Source organism: Odocoileus virginianus, chromosome 6, assembly GCF_023699985.2.
Source record: "Odocoileus virginianus isolate 20LAN1187 ecotype Illinois chromosome 6, Ovbor_1.2, whole genome shotgun sequence".
NCBI classification, from domain to species: Eukaryota; Metazoa; Chordata; class Mammalia; order Artiodactyla; family Cervidae; genus Odocoileus; species Odocoileus virginianus.
In genome coordinates, this window is record NC_069679.1 from 11,634,110 (window position 1) to 11,656,354 (window position 22,245).

The 22,245-nt window shown below is 39.9% G+C and overlaps 1 protein-coding gene across 1 annotated transcript in view; it reads left to right on the top strand.

The window, feature by feature from the left end:
• Positions 1-22,245, top strand: part of THSD4 (thrombospondin type 1 domain containing 4) — a 624,907-nt gene that overhangs the window by 381,510 nt on the left and 221,152 nt on the right. The window lies entirely within an intron of this gene.

Sequence of the window (22,245 nt, forward strand, 5' to 3'; positions counted from 1 at the left end):
CTGGTTGGATCTCCTTGCAGTCCAAGGGACTCTCAAGAGTCTTCTCCAACACCACAGTTCAAAAGCATCAATTCTTTAGCACTCAGCTTTCTTTATAGTCCAACTCTCACATCCATACATGACTACTGAAGAAACCATAGCCTTGACGAGATGGACCTTTGTTGGCAAAGTAATGTCTCTGCTTTTTAATATGCTGTCTAGGTTGGTCATAACTTTCCTTCTAAGGAGTAAGTGTCTTTTAATTTCTTGGCTGGTATATATTAATCCCAAACTCCTAATATTATCTCTCCCCTGCCACTCCCCATTATCCTTCTTGGTAATCCTAAATTTGGTTTCTATGTCTGTGAATCTATTTCAATTTCATAAGTAAGTTTACTTGTATCATTTTTTAGCTTCCACATTTAAGTGATATCATAAGATATTTGTCTGCCTTACTTTGCTTAATATGATAATCTCTAGGTCCATCCATGTTGCTGCAAATGGCATTATTTCATTCTTTTTATGGCTAAGTAATATTCCATTGTGTATACGTACATCTTTATCCTTTCATCTGTTGATGGACATTTAGGTTGCTTCCATGTCTTGGCTGTTGTAAATACTGCTGATATTACATTCCTAGTTCACTTTCGTTCTTGCCCTTAGTCCTTCCTCTGCCTTTCTACCTATGTTCCTCTTATCTTCCCACCCCAGAATCTCCCTTAATTCAATTTGGATTTTGCTTTGTAAATTATCCTTTAGCTGCAGTAACTTCAGGTCAGAGGACATTCTCGGTTGTAACTTGCACAAGGAATCCCTTGCAGTGGAATTCCTTAGGGATGTGGTCAGTGGCACCCTAGACATCTCTACTTGGAAGTCTCCCTGGAATCTGAAGTTCAGCATGCCTAAGATTGAACCATTTCCCACTCAAACCCCTGGCTGCCCTTCACTGATGTAAGCATAGCACACTACTTGCTTTTCCTACTTCTCATCCAAAGCCACCTTTAGAAGAATAAGAGAATTTTTAGTTATGCTTTTTTTCAGGCCCATGAATGAAGGGCCTAAAACTCTCTGTATGGCACTAGTTTATTGAGCAGGCTGAAAAGCACAAATTGCCTAGAAGGCTTGACGTAACTTCTTTTGAAATAAAAAATGACCCTGCTAGCACTTGGAAAGCTCCTGGAGGATCCCCAGAGGAGGAAAGTGCTATACAGACATATGTATGCTTTGTCTGTTGGCCATGAGTGTTGAGGAATAGAACAGACCAGCCCCCTTTCTCCTTATTTTAATTATCCAGAGACCCCCAGCAGGAAAGTAAAGGAGAAGTTGGATCCAGGAGCTCTCAGAAGAGCAGGAGGCTCGAGGGAACATGTATGCATTGTTTGTGTGAAATAGACCCTTCCTTAGCAGGACAGAGTTGAAAATTTCCCTTATTCTTCTCAGGGAAATGTGTTCTCCTTTTTTTATTTTTTTTTCATTCTAAATGCACTCAATTAGGTTATGGAAAATTTAGTTCCTCTTGCTAATTTATACAAGGAGTTATGATACCTTGGGATCATCATCTGTCAGCTTTAAAACCCTAAATATGGCATTGATTATTCTCAGGAAGGTGATGTGATGATCTGCTCTCTTTCTCAGACAAAGGGAGGCAGTTGTCCAAAATGGGAAGTCCCTATCTGGGTGGGAATGATAGAAACATCCTTCTGGCTAGATTCTGTTTCTGCTCCACTCTGAAAAAGAGAAACAGATCCAAGTTTAACTAGCCTTAATCTTACTAAAGTTTAGGGTCTGTGTTGTCCTCTGGATAATAATAACTACAACTATTTGTTGAATGGTTGAAATTTTCCCAGCAGTGTGTTAGGTGCTGTAGATTAAATCTCATTAATAGTCCCTACAGCTGTGATGGTGGGGAACCATCCCCCACCCCCACATTTTACTTTGAGGAATTTGAGTTTGGGAGAGGTAAATAATTTGTCAGAGATCACACAGCCCATACATGGCAGAGCTCAAATGCAAACCTTGGTCTGTCCAATGCCACAGCTCAATGTCTTTAGACCTTGTAGTTTTGTTTGTTTTTTTATTGATGGTTACTATGGGCCCGTTGCTATTCTAAGCTCAGAGAGATCCCTAATCTTATGGAGCTTATATCATGGAGAGGAAAGATAGGAAAAGAAAAAGTTAAAAAAATTCAGATCATTTCAGGTGTTGGTAATGCCATAAGAACAATAGAAGAAGTAAAGTGAGTGAGCACAGGGCTGCTTATGTTGAGAGCTCTTTGAAGGATTTTCTGATATGACCTTTGCTCTCAGACCTAGATGATATGAAGGGTCCAGAATGTGGGTATTGAGGGCCATGGAAGCAGCAAGTGCAAAGGTCCTGGGGTAAGGGTGAGTGCTGTGTGTTTCAGGAGTTGCAAAAAAAAAAGCCAGTTTTTCTATTTGGCCTTTGAGGTGAGTGATATAATAGCAGACATGTAGGCAAGCTTTGGGTCTTGTTCCAAATGTAACAGGGCATCAGAGAAGGGTTCTAAGCAAAAGAGGCGTATAATCTGAATTAAGTTTTTAAAAGATCTCTCTGGTTTCTTTGTGGAGAATAGCAGATACAGGAGCATGACAGGGAGTAGGGGAAATGGTTAGAAGAACATGAACTTCAAGGGGACTGAAAGTTTTTTGAGAAGATGCAGCCTTGGCTTTGGAAGTAGCAAAGGGTCTGGCAGCAAGAGTATTTACCTTTATCTAGGCCCTAAGATATTCAAGATGTGAGGAGGGAGCCTCAGAGGCCAGCCAGATCCAGTCCATGGGCAAAAGGGAAGGGGGCATTCACAAAAGAAGATGAAAGGACTTCCCTGGTGGTTAGGACTTCATGCTTACACTGCAGGGGGCCCAGGTTCGATCCCTGTTTGGGAAACTAAGACCCTGTATGATGCAGCAAAAAAATAATAATAAAAAGCTTTTAAAGAAAAGGAAAATAAGATGAAGCTATGGGGAGTCTGCTTCAGTGTCAATGCTGGCAAATCATAGTAATAAGAGCTAGTTTTATTGAGTGTATACCATGTGTCTAGTGGTATTCTGAGTGCTTTTCTCAGGATAACTTCTTTAGTCCTCTCAATAATCCTAAATCCCAGATGCTATTAGGGCTTCCCCGGTGGCACTCATGGTAAAGAACCCAACTGCCAGTGCAGGAGACGTAAGAGATACAGGTTCCATCCCTGGAGTAGGAAATGGCAACCTACTCTAGTATTCTTGCCTGGATAATTCCATGGACAGAGGAGCCTGGTGGGCTACAGTCCATAGGGTAGCAAAATCTGACATGACTGAGCACACACGCATGGTCATGGTCTAGATACTATTATTAGCCCCAATTTACACAGGAAACTGAGATGCAGAAGAGTTAAGACACTTGCAGCTACTACGTGATCTAACTCTAAGTGGGATGAAAGATTCTTAATTTCAGAAGTCAGAGCTGTAAGGGTTGGGGCTGTCAGAGAGAGTGGAAGAGCGACCAGTGTTATGATACAGCTACTAGTCTTGTTCCCCATTTTCTGATGGACCAATTGAACTCAATATAACTTGCCCAAAATTATAGCGACTAATGGACCTGAGAGGGCTTCCTACGTGGTGCGGTAATAAAGAATCCACCTGCCAATGCAGGAGACATGAGACGCGGGTTCGCTCCCTGGGTCGGGAAGATCCTCTGGAGTAGGAAATGGCAACCTACTCTAGTATTCTTGCCTGGAAAATTCCATGGATGGAGGAGCCTAGCAGGCTACAGTCCATGGGGTATCAAAGAGTCAGACACAACTGAGCATGCACACACACCATAGACCTGAGATTTAAACCCTGATGATCTGATACCAGAGGTTAATCCTTAATCATGCTGCTACATGTGAAGAACATATGTATGCTGGGTCGAGTGCTTCCCAAGAAGTCTTTGTAAACCCAAAAGATTGAGTGAATGTAACAACACAAAGTTGGAAGAGAGATCTTGGGGATGAACAGTGAAGGCATTGCTTGACCACACTGATTTTGAAATGTTAGTAGACTAACTGTCAGGATCAGGAAGCAACCTGAAGGTAATAGGCTTGAGTGAAACGTGGGTTGGAAGGGGGAAATTGATATGAATAGAGAGAAAAAAATTACTGCTTTACATCATTGTCTTCTCCTCAGTCAGTTCAGTCGCTCAGTTGTGTCCAACTTTTTGCAACCCCATGAACTGCAGCACGCCAGCCTTCCCTGTCCATCACCAACTCCCAAAGCTTGCTCAAACTCATGTCCATTGAGTCGGTGATGCCATCCAACCATCTCATCCTCTGTCGTACCCTTTTCCTCCTGCCTTCAATCTTTCCCAGCATCAAGGTCTTTTCCAATGAGTCAGTTCTTCACATCAGGTGGCCAAAATATTGGAGTTTCAGCTTCAGCATCAGTCCTTCCAATGAACATTCAGGACTGATTTCCTTTAGGATGGACTGGTTGGATCTCCTTACATTGTCTTCTCCTACTAAGTTTAAAAGTGCCACTGCTCAAATGATGCAAATGATACACTGCTCAAATGCCACTGCTCAAATTTTTGCCCTTCTAGTTCCACTTAATGAACACCGAAAAAGCTATCTGCTTCTCCACTCCCCCCACAAAACAGGAAAAGTGGTAGGATTATGAATAATTTTTGGTAAGGTATTTTCATTTTCCATGATTTTTTAAAGAAAACAAATATGCAGGAGGGAATCATTTAAGAGGAAACCATTTAAATAAATGAAATAAGATTCCTTAGGCATCATATTTAATTGATTCCATTTCATCATTTAAAAAATATATTTTCTTTGACGTTCATCTGTTCCTATCCAAAAACACGGGTGGATAATCTGATCTCAGTTTTCTTGGGCTCTGTGATCTTGGCAAAGTCAGTTTTTAATCATATGTCTGGCTTTCTCTAGCTTTAAAATATCTAGACTCCCAGGACAACTGAACTTCTGTGGAAGGGCCATGAACTTCTTTGCCAAATGGCCTGAGTAAGGAGATCACCTCTTAGAGGTAGCTCTCAGTCCTTCACCTGGATTCTAAAAGAGTTTATTAACCTATAAATCAGTTTGTTTTCTTTTTAATCACCTGGTGGATTAGCAAACCCAGAATCTGTATTTACTTTCTGTGTGCCTCCTGGAATATATAATTTAACACTTCTGTATCTCTAAGTGGAACCAAAAGATTTTGAGTGCCAGAGTTTGTGAATGTAGGTGTTAGTCATTCAGTTGTGTCCAACTCTTTGCAATCCCATGGACCGTAGCCTGCCAGGCTCCTCTGTCCATGGAATTCTCCAGGCAAGAGTACTGGAGTGGGTAGCCATTCTCTTCTCCAGAGGATCTTCCTGACCCAAGGATCGAACCCAGGTCTCCTGAACTGAAGGCAGATTCTTTACCATCTGAGCCATCAGGGAAACCCAAAAGTGAAAGTGTTAGTCGCTCAGTCATGTTTGACTCTCTGATCAGGGGAAGATGATAGAGTCCTCCCTGCACCTACCATTTCTCAAATTCCTTTAGCTTAAAATATGCCAGGGTGCTGTGTTTTGGGGGAGCATGACCTTAGCTCCATTATCCACAGTCATCAATTCTGGGGATTAGGTCAGTTGGTCCATCTTTTGGAGGAAGCAATTCAACCCATTACCCTGACTTTGATGTATTTGTTGTTGTTGTTTGTTGTTGTTCAGTTGCTAAGTCATGTCTGACTTTGTGTGACCCCCTGCAGCATGCCAATCTCCTTTGTCCTCCACTATCTCCTGGAGTGTGCTCAAATTCACATCCACTGAGTTGGTGATGCTATCTAACCCTCTCATCCTCTACCACCCTCTTCTCCTTCAATCTTTTCCAGCATCAAGGTCTTTTCCAATGAGTTGCTTCTTTGCATCAGGTGGCCAAAGTATTGGAGCTTCAGCTTCAACATCAGTCCATCCAGTGAATATTCAGGGCTGATTTCTTTAGATTGACTGGTTTGATCTCTGTGCAGTCCAAGTGACTCTCAAGAGTCTTCTCCAGCACCAATTCAAAAGCATCAATTCTTCAGCACTCAGCCTTCTTTAGATTAGCTGCAATGGCTCAGCTGATTAAGAATTTGCCTGCAAAAAAAAAAAAATAAATAAAAATTAAAATAAAAAAAAAAGAATTTGCCTGCAATGCAGGAGACCTGGGTTCAATCCCTCGGTTGGGAAGCTCTCCTGGAGATGGGAATGGCAACCCACTTTCAGTATTGTTTCCTGGAGAGTCCCATGGACAGAGGAGCCCAGTGGGCTACAATCCATGGGGTCGCAGAGTTGGACACAACTGAGCGACCAACACTTATAACCTTCTTTATGGTCCCACTCTCACATCCATACATGACTACTGGAAAAACCATAGCATTGACTGTATGGACCTTTGTCGACAAAGTGATATCTCTGTTTTTAAATATGCTGTCTAGGTTTGTCATAACTTTCCTTCCAAGGAGAAAGTGTCTTGTAACTTCATGACTGCAGTCACCGTTCACAGTGATTTTTGAGCCCAAAAGAGTAAAATCTGTAATTACTTCTACTTTGTCCCCTTCTATTTGCCATGAAGTGATGGGACCATATGCCATGATGTCAGTTTGGTGTCTTAGGAAGATAATTTGACAAGGGGAGTAGGATGGAGAGGGTGGGCTCCCTGGCTGCTCTAACCTTGGTCCAGGCCTGAGGGAATAAGAACTGGATTGGTGGTGTCAGGGGTCAGGGGGTGGAGCATGGGAATAAAGAAGAGGAGTTGGAATCAGGAGACATATGAAAGAATTTGCCAGGACTTTTTTACTGCATATGTGGTGAATAAGAGAAAAAGTTTTAGTGCAACACTAACATATGTTTCCCCAAAACATGTGTTGTAAAATACTGGAAGTTGTTCTATAGACAAACACATTTGGGAAACACTGGATTGAACAGGGTTGAACAGGCTTCTCTGCAGTGCTTCTTTGAGCTTTTGGCATGCTCATGTACACTGTGGCTCTCTAAAGGGGACTTCTGGGGGATAGCCTTTCCCAAACTTACAGATACTGAGAGCAACTGGCAGAAGCCGCTCCTGTCTTTAGCACTCCCTGTCCCATGTAGAGAAGAATGGTTGGTACCAAAATTATGGACATCAATTTTGCAATGAATAGTTAAAAAAAAAAAAGCAAATGTTTACTAAGCTGTTAGTATGCATCAGACACCACATTAAGTGTTTCACACACAATATCTCATTTAATTCTCATGACAGCCATCAGGGATAGGTACTATCAATCATCAGATCTTATAAATGGGACCCAGAGGCACATAGAGATAAAGTTACTTGCCCGAGGATACATAGCTGGGGTGTGGTGAAACCAGAATTTGACTCCAAGCAGTCTCATGTTAAAACTGACATTCATAACTACCAGATTATGAATCTAATTGTAGATGTTTTGGATTTCAAATGTTGATAAGACTTGCAGATGGAAATATGCAGAAGACAGTGGAGGATACAGAATCAGACAAGGTCAGGTCTGGGCTCAGAGCCTTTAGGGGGCAGAGGGGGGTTGAAAAATGCCCGTGGATACATTTATGCAAACTATGAGGTCGTGAGTTTGTTATAAGATTTACAACGCAGAAAGGACTCCATGCAAAGATTTTATGTATTAGTGGGATGTTTTCCCAAGCAATGAGTTAGAAATAACTGGCTACCGTTATCACAGTCGGTGTACAGAACGTTCCAACTGTGAGGAAACAGGACCCAGACACAGAAGTCTATGTCCTAAATCATGCTGAAAAGTCCAGAATCAGTTGGGATTTTTGAGAAGCAGAGAAATCTCACTGGTCCCACAAGTGCAGTAGAAAACCTCAGTGAGAGCCAGTGAGTGAGTAGCTCTAAGAGACCACGGCTCTGCTTGACATCTCACCAGAGAGGCAGTGCCTTCTCTCTGTTCCCTGGAGCCCCTGCAGCACAGAAGTGTATCTCATTCATCTAGAAGCTTCTAACACCCGCACAATGCAGACACCCAGGAAATAGTCGCTGAGCCAAGGAAATGAAAGCCAACCCTGTTCAGCTTCCTTCTGCTCCTGGATACATTATCAGGCTTTAAAGTGTTTTCACTGACCCATCCCTTTGCCATTGCCTCTGTCTGAATTTTCTTGCATATACTGGGGACAAAGCCATGATAAATTGCTACCTACTTGGACTGAGTTTCATTTTGTTCTGATTCATTGCCTACTTCAGAGACCTTCTAAAATCACAGTTTATGGACTCTACATCCTGGTGGTTCCCAGAGAGAAATGAACCTAGATTCCAGGGAATGCAGATGTCTTCAAACTTGCAGCCAGCTTCCAGGCTCCCTGCAAAGGTCTCTTAAGCCCCTAAGTATTTCCTCTCTTAAATCACACATCACTGGCACAGGCAGAGTATTTGTTAGGAGACAGTCGCTTAAAGGTCCACTGAGTAGACAGAAATGCTGTCGTTCTTGGCAATTTTATTGCGCTGTTCTTGGGCTTAGTGTAGTGATTCTTTTTTTAACATTGCATTGGCTTTTTTGTTCCTGAAAGAAACTATTTCTTTAGTGTTGTACTTGTACTTCAGATTCAACATGATGTTGAATCTCTCTTGGCATGTTTATGGGCCGGGTGAAGGACTGTATATGTGAAAAGGAGCTTAATATTTCACTTGCACAAATGTTGTGACTTTTATTCGACACATTTCTAATTAGGTGACATGAATGCCTGCCGCCACCGGTATGGGTTATTGTGTCGTTGTGGCACTTGGGTGTTCTGCCAAATTTTGATCTGAATAGAATGGATTTATTTTTGCTTCATCCCAGAACAGATTCTCTTACAGCGTCTGTCAGATGGTGTGTTGAACTGAACAGGTTATGCGATGTGGCACAGAATGAGGCATAGTTTTCTGTGTCGCATCAAACTCACACATATGGAAAATGGTCATTTATTGCAATATGAAAATGCTTCTTGTGAATATAAAAAAGCATGTGGTCAGGACAGCAAGAAGTTCTTCCTGAATGCAGGGCAACAAAAGTAAACAGTGTGACAAGTGTGGAAAGTTTTCTGCACTTCCTGAAGTTTGTATTTTTTCATAACTAGTGTTCACCTTTGAAATCCTTCAAGTGTGCAGCCTCAAATTTGAGTATCTGAAATAGTGCTGTAGACACACACAGAAAGTTTACAGACCACTGCTCTATTACCAGTGACATCAATACATACATACACACACACGTATACACTTCGGTTCACATTTACTATTCTTATGTTGAATTTTCTTCATAGACATTATTCAGACATTGTTGATCTCCATCCATTTTTCTGTTTATACTATATTGTCTGAGGTAGCCTGGGTTCAAGCCTAGGAAAACTGCCTTAAGTAAGAATGAAGAGTACCTTGAAATCTCTTGCTCTCAGGTATATGCCCAACTTCCTAAAGTGATTATTACTGGAAACCACAAAAGTTGAAAATGGAGAACAACTAACTTGGAAAACCCCCTCATCCCTCCACCTTTACTGGCAGAGTCGGTGATTAGGATTCAAGGCAAGTGCTTTCACCCGTGTGTTGTGGGCGTTGTTGTAATAAACGGGGCTCCTCGACTCTGAGAGTCGTGGCCCTTGTCAGGAACCTCCCCTTCCTGGCAGCCTGCAGTGTCACCTAAGAATGCTTGGCTTCGCAGGAAATGGTGATACAGTAGAAAGTATTTGGACGTAGGCAACACCCGAATGGAGGTCCGCTTCTTCCTACTGCCGCAACCTTGGCAGAGCTGTCTACTGCTGTGAGCCTTAGCTTTCTCACCTGGCAAATCGAAATAAGACTCCTTTCTCTAGACAAATACTATATTTTACCACTTATAGTGTAATCCAAAAAATAAAACAAACAAATAGAACAGAACAGAAACAGACTCACAGAAAATGAGCTAGTGGTCAGTAATGGAGAGAGAAGAGAGAGAGAGTGGCAGGGGATTAAGAGGTACAAACTACTATGTATGAACTACTATACACGGATATATTGTATAGCACAGGGAATATAGTCAATGCTTTATAATGACTTTAAATGGAGTATAATCTATAAAAATATTGACTTCCTATGTTGTACACTTGAAACTAATATAATACTGTAGATCAACTGTACTTCAATAAAAAAACTCTTCTCCACATAGTAAAAAGTAAAGAGCTTTAGCCATATGAGTGGGTAACCATAACTTGTTCTATGTGCCAGAGAAACAATTTGAACTCAGCTGTCATTCATAAACTAGTGACTTGTGTATTTGTTGTACCTGATTCATGGTTAAGGTTTTGGAACAAAAACTATAGGCTGTCTGTGTCCATCTCTATGTTTATGCATGTCCATGGATATGTATATGTGATGTTATTCTAGCTCCACAGGGTATTGCCAATATTAATATGTAAAAGAGCTCTAAAGCGACTTGAAAAAAATAAGCTTTAATATCAATAGTATATTTATATAAAGCTCAAACAATTTTCTTTCTTCTGTTAAAATAAGAAAGTTTTCTTGGACTATTGGTCTGTCCTTCATGAGACTGTGCAAGGTTTTTTTTACCTTCTAAGTAATCAGCCAAGAAAGATTCTGGGTTTTATCAAAATGGTTTCCAGTGCTTTGTGTATTCTTCATTGATCTTTGATTATTTAAGAAAACGGAGTCTTCTCTATTAAAAGAGCTAAGTTTTTTACAACTTAGTAGTAGTGTGTGTGTGCCCAGTCCTGTCCAACTCCGCAACACCTTAGATGACAGCCTGCCAGGCTCCTCTGTCCTTGGAGATTTTCATGCAGAAATACTGGAGTGGGTTCCCATTTCCTACTCCAGGGATCGTCTCAACCCAGGGATTGAATCCGAGTCTCTTGTATCTCCTGCATTGGCAGATGGATTCTTTACCACTGCGCCAGCTGGAAGCCCTGCAACTAAGTAATTTTCAAAAAATTCCTTCCTTATTAAAATTAAATAACATCATGTCTGTCAAGTGGCAGCATAGAGTAGGCACTTGATTTTCATTTCCTTACCTCTCTGCACCCCGCAGAATAAGCAGTAACTCCCTCACTGAAGCTGAAGCTTCTGTCTCTGAAACTGAAGAATCTGAGTGTCAAATGATGGGATGATGAGACATGCTTCTTCAGTGAATTCATCACTTTTCTTGGCTGGACTGAAATGAAGCAAAGGCAGGAGAAAATCTGGATACAAAATAGACATTTAAGCCTCATACATAGCATAGCATAAACCTGAGCTATTCAAGTTCACCTTACAACAAATATACATCACACTCTTGCATAATACAGGTAACAACAATGAACCCTCCACCAGACCTGTGATTCTTTCTCTTGGGCCCACAGATCAGTCATATTTACTAGCCTTCTTGCAGTTCAATGTGACTAGTGGAAGGTGGGCCAGTCCTAACGATCCTCCACTTTCTCCCCTCTTCATCTGCCAGGTGGATGTCCATGTCTGGGGTGACCCTGGTTGCCACGTGCTGAGGCCTGGATGTCTTAAGTGGCCATGTAGAGTAGAGTACTCCTTGCCCCACCATCTGGAATTTACCCAAATGAGAAATAAACTCTTAATTAAGCCCGTAAAACCTGAAGGTTTATCTGTTACAGCAGCTGCCACCACCCTAAGTAATGAACTTCATAATACAAGAGGTTAATTTTAAAAACTTTCTCCTTGCATTGGCACTTGACGCTTTTCTGAACATGACAGCACCATTTTTATATTTCGTTACTGTGGGAAAACAAGTTTCTTAATTGCCTAAAGACTAACTATGTGGTCTATCTATTCAAAAATATGCTGTGTATATTGATCATAAGAACTATGAAGCAAGGTTCTTTATCAGCAAGAAGTCTATTTGATTTTTTGCCTAACAATTTCAGCTGAAAGCCAGGGTTAGTGATTAACTACATTTATTGTGTTTTAAATTAGATTAAACACTCCTGATGCCAGGTGCTGGGCTGCAAAGGGAAAGCTCAGTTAAACAGGAGAAATGGAGGTAATTGTTTTTTTCTAAATTATTAGAAATTCAGGAGTTAGAAACCTAAAAACATTTCTAAAGTCTTCTATATACTTTTATGTTTTCTTAAACCATATGGAAAATATGGTTTCCCATACCTTTCCCAGTGATACTTAATCCATAGGATTTGAGGATTAAATGGGGATCATGTCTACCTCCCACCTAATGCCTGGCACAATAAATATTAAATAACATGCACAGTAACTATTGAAACCTTGACCTCTTTCTTAATGATTTGTTTTATTGGATTTTACTTTGGAATTATTCTTAATAACTTGAATTATCACCCTCAGAGGCTTGTAAAGTATCTAGTTGCTTACTGCACATCAGTTGGTACTAAACTGCTTTTAATTATGGTATCTACTTTTACAATTTATACTGGCTTCTTCTTGCTACTTTTTACTGGTAGCTACAGCCATCATGTTATCTTCGTCAAATCCTTTATATGGGGAGAAAAAAATAAAAGACCCAGATAGAAATTATTACTAAAAAACTGAAAAAGTTCTACACTCAAGTTGGGGGAAATACCCCAACAGAGCCAATTACCAGCCTTCAGAGGGCTGTTTCAACAGCTTGGGGGCTCGTTATATTCAATGCCAAGGTTGTGGCTGGTTCCAACAAGTTGAGGTTAACAGAAGTCAGAACTCCCTGTCTAGGTATGGCCTTGATACACTTTCTGCCAGCTTAGCTTTTATGCTGAGAGGAGGGAGAGAAAGAGAGGTAAAAAAAAAATATAGAGGTAAAGTAGGATTGGGAATTGAAGGGGGAAAGCTAGTTGAGGGTAAGATGTAACTGGTTGCTCTTCTGTGTACACATTAAGAGTTTGAGAAGCCCAGCTCTTAAAGCAGCTATTCAGATTTACGTTCTCAATAGCCTTATGTCAGACTACCCATTTTTCTGAACTCCTGCCCATGGTGGGTATAGTGTTAGATGCTCAGTCATGTCCAAATCTATGCGACCCCATGGACTATAGCCCTCAGGCTCCTCTGTCCGTGGAATTCTCCAGGCAAAAATACTGGAGTGGGTTTCCATTCCCTTCTCCAGGGGATCTTCCTGACCCAGGTATCAAACCTAGACCTCCTGCATTGCAGGTGGACTCTGCCATCTGGGTCACCAGGGAAGCCTATAGTGAGTATTGCCATTCACAAAAATTGTTATCAGGTGAACATGGTATGATGTCATTTGGTTTTGTAATTCTTTGGCCATCAATAATGTTCACTTGCTTTTCATCTTCCATTTTCGTATTGTATTTGTATATCTTCATTTGTGAGTTGACTCATAATCTTTCCCATTTTTATTGTTATAGTTACTATTTTTTTTCCAAATGAAAATAATTTTCTTTTCCTTACTACATTTATTCTTCTGCTGCCCATTGTAGAGAAATAACTAAAATTTTAAAAACAGGAATGTGATGGAAAAAAATATAAATAAATAAATAAATAAAAACGGGAATGTGATGGGACTTCCCTGGTGGTCCGGTGGTTAAGACTCCTTGCTTTCACTGCACAGGGCACAAATTCAATCCCTGGTCAGGGAACTAAGATCCTGCCTGCCACACAGTGTGGCCAAAAAAAAATTGCCTTTTATGTTTACCCAGAACAGAATGAAGGATGCCATATTATAGTATACTTAAAAAATTTTCTTTCTTAAAAATAATGCACATATACTATTCATACATTTAGAGCATATAGCACCACAGTTCAGTATATTCACAGTTGTGCAACAGTCTCCACAATCTAATTTTTAGAAATTTTCATCACCCCAAGAAGAAATACTACCCATTTCTTCTCACACTCCTCAGGACTAAGAAACTACCATATATTTTCTGTCTCTATAAATTTACCTATCCTGAACATTTTGTATAAATGGAATCAGTTAATAAGGGGACTTTGTGACTAGCTTCTTTTTCTTAACATAATATTTTTGAAAGGCATGATATTGTAGACTGTATTAGCACTTCATTTTTCTTTATTGCAAAATACTGTTCCATTGTTTGGGTATTTTTATTCATTCATCAGGTGACAAACATTTGAGCTGTTTCCACATTTTGGCTGTTATGAATAATGCTTCTAGGAGTATCCATGTACAAATTTTTGTTTGGACATATATTTTCATTTCTCTTAGGGGTATAACTAGGATTGGAGTTGCTGGGTTATATGGTAATTCTACATTTCTCTTTATAGTGCAGCTGCCAGATTGTTTTCCAAAGCAGCTGCACCATTTTATATTTACCACCAGTAGTGTGTGAGTGTTTTGATTTCTCCACATTCTCACCCACATTTGCTATTACCTGTATTTCTGTATGACGTGATATCCTATTGTGGTTTTGATTTGCATTTCCCTGATGACTAATGACGTTGAGCCTCTTTTCATGTGCTTATTGGCCATTTGTATATTTTGGAGGAGAAAGGTCTATTCAAGTTCTTTGACTTTTTTAATTGGATTGTCTTTTTATTATCAAGTTTAGGAATTTTTGTATATTCTGAAAATATCCCTTATCAGACATATGATATGTTAATATTTTCACCCAGTCTGTGGTTTGTGTTTTCACTTTCTATCATTAGCATCACAAAAGTCTTTCATTTTGATGAAGTTCCATTTATTTCTTCCTTTGTCACTTGTGCTTTTGGTATCTTATCTAAGACACTATCAGCTAACACAAGGTCATGAAGTTACTTCTGAGTTTCTTCTAAGAGTTCTACAGTTTTAGCTCTTACATTTAGATCTATATATGGCTGTCTTAGGGCTGTGTAAACTAACACAAACCGTGGCCTGGAGTAACACAAATTCATGTTCATACAGTTCTGGAGGTTAGAAGTCTGAAGTGGGTCTCACTAGTCTAAAATCACGGTATCAACAGGCTGCATTCCACGTGGAGGCTCTAGAGATACCTATCTTGTTCCTTTTCTGGAAACTATCCACATTCATGGGCTCATGGCTCTTTTATCGAAGCCAACAATGATGTGTTGAATTCTCACATCAAATTATAGTCGGTCTTTAATATCCACTGGTTCTGCATCCATGAGTTCAATAAACTGAAGATAGAAAATATTTAGAAAAAGCATTTCTAAAAAGTTCCAAAAAAGCAAAACTTGAGTTTGCCACATTATAGCAATCATTTACATAACATTTACATTGTATTAGGTGTTATAAGTAATCTAGAGATGATTTAAAGTATACAGAAGATGTGCATAGGTTATATGCAAATATCATGCGATGTTATATAAGGGACTTGAACATCCACGGATTTTGGTATCCTTGGGGGTACTGGAACAAATCCCCCCAGGATACTGAGGGAAGGACAACTGTACCCCATTTCCTCTTCCTCACTCTTCCACATTTAAAGAACTTTGTGATTAGATTGGACCCATCTGGATAGTCAAGATACTATTCCTATTTTAAAGTAATCTGGTTAGCCACTTTGATTCCATTTGTTATCTTAAGTACCCTTTGTCACATAATGTAACCCTTTGCCATGTAATGTATTTGTCATGTTCTCAGGATTAGAACATGGACATCTTTGAGGAACTCTTATTCTGCCTGCCATAGACTGTAATCCATTTTGTGCTAATTTTTTGTACGTGGTGTGAAGTACAGGTCCACCTTCATTCTTTTGCCTGTGGATATCCAGTGATCCCTGAATTATCTGTGGAGAAAACTCTTCTTCCAGTTAAGTGGGCTACTCTTATCTTAAAGCAGTATAATATCAAAATGTACCTATATCAGTAAGTATATCTCATAGTCGCTTTAAATGATTGGCTAGGATTTTACTTTTGAGATATACCATACTTCATTTAGCGACTCTGCTACTAAACATCCAGCCTTTCCCTATTAAAATTGACGTTTTCTGACTTGTGAGTTTTTAAAAATCTATTGTGGACACAAACTCTTTTCCATCATAAATGTTGTAAATTACCTTTGAAATGAGTCACTTCTTTTCCCCATCCTGGTTTAAGCTCTTCTCCCTTATCAGCTGGACTCCAGCCATAATCTTCTCACTGACCTCCCAGCTGCACTCTTGCCTCTCACCTCTCTTCAGCCCTTTCTCTATAGACAGAGGGGCCTTTGCAAAGTGCAATTCTAGTCCTGTAACTGCTGACTCTGTTTCTGAAACAGATTCTCATTAGGAAAAGGATGCAGCTCTTTGTCATGGCCCCTCCCTTTGTCTTCAGCCTAATCTGATGCTGTGCTTCCGCTCGGCCACTCTCTCTGCATCCACACCTGCTTCCTCTCGGGTCCTTGTGAAAGCCGTTGTTGCTCCTGTCACAAGCCAGCCTCCATAATGAGGAGAAGCCTCATCTCACCACGTATCTTTTCTTTGCAGCCCTTTTCACATTCAATTTTTAATTTACTTATTGGGTTTCATTAATGTTGGCCTCCTGCACCAGGCAGCAAGCTCCATAAAGATAGGAATTGAGTCTGGTTTTGCTGATCACAGTATCTCCAAGTCTGAGCACATGATAAGTATTGATATTTTAAGTAAATAAACAAGCAAAGTACATTTTCTATTATGTGTTTGACTTTAAATTGTGTTAATGGTAGGCAAATTTTTGATTTACCGAATCTTAAAAATGCATACAAATCTTTTCTTCTATGATTTCTGCCTTTTTAAGAGCTATGCTTAAAAGTCCTCCCCCATTCCGAGAATATAGAAATATTGACCTTTTTTTTTTTACTGCTTTCATCTTAAATCTGCCTGCAGTTTATTTTTATTAACAGTATATGGTATTATTTAGGAAAATAACTTTACTTTCCAAATAGCCATTCTCCTAACCCTTTTCCATCCTTTCCTTGCAGATTTGTAGTGATTCATTGTTTGCACATTAAATCCTTTTGCATTTTTAGTTATGTAAATAATGTCTATCCTACACCTGTTTTATTTGCCACTGTTTTCATTATTATAGCTTTATGCTATGTTTTAGTATTAGACAGTCACATTTTCTAAGAAAATGTTTTTAATAAACAGTGTGTTTTTACTTAAATGGTTTTAATGTCTTAAATAAAATGTTTTAATTAATAATACATAAAATATATTGTAATAACCCTTTCAAGTTATACAGTTTGAATTCAGATTATTAGACAGAGAACTGTTACATAGAGCAACACAAATCCATTAGTCCCACGCCCTGAGTTTCTGAGTCAGTAGATCTGTGGTGGGGCCCAAGTATTTGCATCTCGAGCAAGCTTCCTGATGATGCTGATTCTGCTGGTCTGGGACCACAGTTTGAGAACCTCTGCCTTAGGGTAAATGATTGAAATAAACAATATGGTCAACATGAGTGGTCCCAATGTCTGCATTCACTACCCATGTCCTCTCAGACTTGGATGAGCCTGCCCCCTGCGCTGTGTGTGAGCATCTCCCCAGAAGCATCTCTGGCCCTGCTCCTGTCTCAAATTCAAAGCCAAGCCAAGAAACATTGCCCTCATTTCAGTGACCCCAAAGGTACTCAGCCTAACAGCACAGCTGCCCTGCAGGTTATGGGAGTCAGTCTGTTATAAGCAGGAACTGGAGAAAGGGAAGGACCCCTGCCTTCCTTTGCTGTAGCATCTCATGATTTTCCATATGTTTGAGGGGAATGCAGCAAGGAACTCCCCCTTTGCTTTCCTCATTCCCACTTCCTTGGCTATTTAATGACTCTGTGGTCCACACAAAGGGAGAGTTAATTACTAACACCTGCTCCCAGACCAATCACCAACTTTTTGACAGAGATTTTGTTTCTACCCATTCCATCCAGTGTAAGCATATTTTAAGAAATAAAGATAGTCTGACTCATTTAGCTATACATATACTGTATCTCTATGGAGAAAACGGCCTCACTTCTTCCTTCATACGGGGATGGACATTCTTTGCAGGAAATAGAATAGCCTTAGAGGTGCTATTTGCTATGGGCTTATTCTTCTTTGTTATTCAGACAGTAGTGTATGATCATATTTTACATGAAATGTGTGATTTTAGGAAAACATTCATTTTCCCTGTTTTTGGTTACTTATATCCCCCCCCTCACTTACTTATATGTTCTATATCAAGGTCAGGCAACAGTTAGGTTAACAGCTGTCTGCATTTCTGGGAGGGATATACTTTCTGGAAATTTCTGCTTTTCGTTTTCCCCTTCGTGGTATCTGAAATGTGCCATTAGAGGACCTCTTCTTCTGTCACAAAAAGAGGAGAGCTTCCTATAGGACCCTTTCTGGCATTCACTCCCTGACTCAGCGCACACTGAGCCAGGCTCTGTGCGGAGCCCCCGGGACACAGAAGACACATCTCCTGTCATCGAGGCCTCACTCTGTACTGGTGAAGGCGGATACATTAGCAAACAATTACAATAAATACTGCACTGGAGCACATCGGAGAATTCTCCTAGGGACGAAGGCCAGGGGCCGTGCCCTCAGCGGGGTGGGGAGCCTGTCAAGACACAACTCCCAGGAGACATGACCTTTAAATGAATCATTGGTGGAGGGAAATTTGTATATGAGTACTTACTTATTTCTATTATTAACTGTTATTACCATTGCTTCATTTTTATTTACTTTTGGAATAGCAGTGCATTCACATTTCTGACAATTCCATAAGTATGACAGGGATATAGACGTGTGGTCCAACAGAAATATGTAATTTAGAAGTTTTCCAGTAGTCACATTTTTAAAAAGTAAAACAAGGCAAGTTGTGTAATACCATACTTTATTTAAACCAGCAAATATAAAATTATCATTCCAACATCTAATCAACAAAAAAACATATTAATAAGATATTTCACATTCTTCTTCCGTACCAAGTCTTCACATTGATACAAAGTATATTTATGTACAACAAATCATAGTTTAGAAAAGTCACATCACAAGTGCTCGGTAACCACATGTGACTAAGTAGCTACGCAGGCATAAGTCTTGACCCCATTTCTGCCCTGAAGCTACTGAGTTCCTCTCCCTAGAAGTAGATATTGTGAGTAGCCTCAGGTGTGTTCTTCCACAGATAGCTGATACAAGCAGTTATAAACACATATGCACAAAGAATTGGATAGTAATCACACTGTAGTGTATCCCACTTTTTTCACTGAATAAATCTTGGAGCTGTTTTATATCATTATATAGGAAGTAAGCTCAATCTTTATCTTACTGCTGCAGAGTATTCTGTTTTATAGATATCACAAATTATTCATTTAGTTCTTATCAATGGGCATGTAGGTGGTTTCCGGTATTTGGTGCTTATTTGAGCTGAGTTTTCAAAGAGGTAGAGAGCAACAAGAGCCAACCCACTGAGGCTGGGAGAATGATAGTCTACAGAAAGGGACCAACAAGGAGCACAAGGACACATGGCATTTGCGGATAATTTCTTGTGGCTCAAGATGTCTGGACAGTGGCGTGTGTGTGAACAGAAAAGGCGGAGGAAGAGGAGGCTGGAGGGGCAGGAAGAAATCAGATTATAAACAGCCTTGCAAGTGTCATGTTAAGGAGTTTGGACTTCATCCATAATGGAAAGCAATCAAAAGGTTTTACGAAACAGAGAAGAATTAATAGATGACTGAATTAATAAATAAATGGGGGTGGGAGGGACAAATCTTCCATATGAATGAATTCCATATGAATGAATGATTAATAAATGTAGATGGGAAACAGAAAACAGACATTTAGAGAACTACATTAATAAGTGCTATAGGCAAGATCTACCAATGAATATTCAAATGAGTGGATAAAACTTTTCAACACAGAATATTTGCATAGCCTCAAAGTATCTCCCCCAAAATATGTATTAATCATTGTGATGGGTATCTGAATATTCTTTGATACTCCCTCTTCAGGAAGTGGCACTTAATTCCACTGGACTTGCTCACTCATTTCTAATGAATAGGATATGGAAAAAGAAAACTATCAGCAGTAATTTTACAGTGGACAAACCTGGCGGACATCACTACAACCAAGTGATCAAGGTCAGCATCACCAGTAGTGCTGGTATAGGGTGCCCTTGAAAAATGTGATGAGAATGGCACTTCACCTCTGTGGTGTACCTCCCCAAAAACCATAACCAGAGTCTAATTATGAGAAAACATCAGATAAACTCAAACTGAGAGGCATTCTACAAAACCTTTAATCAGTACTCTTCTTAAGGGTCAAGGTCATAAAAAACAAAGACTGAGAAACTGTCATACATGGGAAAAGACTAGAGATGTGTTGGTCCTGGGATGGGACCCTGGAACAGTGAAAGGACATTTGGGGGAAAACTGGAGAAATATAAAGTCTTTACTTTAGTTACTATCATTATATCAATGTTAATGTCTTACTTTTCATAAAGGTACCATAGCTATTAAGATGTTAATATTAGAAGGAACTGGGGGAAGATAAACCATGATACTCTGTATTATCTTTGCAAATGTTCTGTAAATATAGAATTATTTCAAAATAAGTTTAAAAAAAGAATCGGGGGTGTGTCATGACTATATTCACATTTTAGGAGCGTCTCAGTGGTTGCAGTAAGTAATAAGGTTGGGAAAGGAAAGACCAGAGTAGGGAAGTTACAAGGTCTTGCTACAAAAAGCCAGGAAGGGATAGTAGAGGCCCACCCAGATAGGGGCAGAGGCAGCAGGAATCAGGGGCCATGGGCAGCCTGGAGGTAGCTCTATAAGGTAACTGTATCATACCTGGTGAAGGTTTGGTAAGGAAATAGGACAACTCAAGATAACACCTACCTCTCCATCTCTAGGAGTTAGATAGACAGTGAAATCATTCACTGTGATGGAGAAAACAGGAAGAAGAACAGTTTTCAGGGAAACTTTAGTTCAATTTTAGACCTGTTGAGTTTGAAGTACATTTGACAGGTCCAAGTGTCCATCAACAGATGAATGGATAAACAACATGTGGTATGTCTAAACAATGGAATATTATGCAACCTTAAAAAGGCATGACATTCTGACTCATGCTACAACCACCTTGAAAATACTATGCTAAGTGAAATGTCAGATACAAATGGACAAATATTATGTGATTCCACTTAGTTGAGGAACATCAAGCAGACCAGTTCCTAAAGACAGAAAATTGAATCGAGGTTTTCAGAGGTTGAAAGGAAGGAGAATTGAGGAGTTATTATTTAATGAATACAGAGTTTCTGTTTGGATGATGAAAAAGTTCTGGATGATGGTGATGGTGTTAACAACACTGTGACCATACTAAAATGCCTCTGAATTATACACTTAAAAATTATTAAAGTGGTAAAAGTTTATGCTATGTATTTTTACCACAGTATTTTAAAAAATAGAAGGCCATCGTTAATGCTGCAAAGAAGTCAAAATGAGATAAGCTCTGAAAAATGATCCTTTATATTATTCTGTGACTCAGAGGCCACTGGTGACATCTCCAGAGTCCTTGTGGTAGAGAAGTGTTGCAATCAGATTGCAGTGGGTTGAAGGGTGATTGAGAAGTGTGTTGACAAATATGGCCAAATCTGGCTTGCTACCTATTTCCATAATCAAAGTTTTATTGGGACATAGCTCTGTCCCCCCCTTCATGTATGTATTGCCTTTGGATGTTTTTGTGCTACCCCAGCTAGGCTGCGTGGGCTTCTCAGGTGGCTCAGTGGTGAAGAATATGCCTGCCAATGCAGGAGACTTGGGTTCGATCCCTGGATCAGGAAGATCCACTGGAGAAGGAAATAGCAACCCACTTAGTATTCTTGCCTGGAAAATCCCGTGGACAGAGGAGCCTGGCAAGGCTTCAAGCCCACAGCGTTACAAAAGAATCAGATACAACTTTCTGACTAAACAACAACAAGCAAGGTTGAACAGCTGTCGCAGAAACCACATGGTCTGCAAAGTCAAAAGTATTTACTATCTGGACCTTTACAGAAAGTTTCCCAACCCCTGGACTAGACAAAACCCTGATCTTTCAAGTAGTTTGGTTTTCTTAGACAATTCCTGCCTTTTCGGTGAGGTTATTGAGTAGACAGCAGTGCCCTTTCAGTCACCTAACAGAACAGACCAAATGCTGAGCAATAATAATGATGAACAAGAAGAAGAAAGAAGAGGAAGCATGGGGAAGAGAAGAAATTCCTTCCTTCCTTTCTCTAACAATGTGTTCTCTTCACCATTACCTTCTGTCTCTTACAGCCCTGGGAAAAAGGACTGAAAGTCCCTCCACCCAACCCCCCCAAAATACTCCCCACTAGTAAATTGTCACAATGACTGGTGATAATAAATGTTCTGAAATGGCCACAAACGGCAGTCTGGTTTAAAGTTTCCTCATTAATACAGGAAAATGCCCACAACCTGAG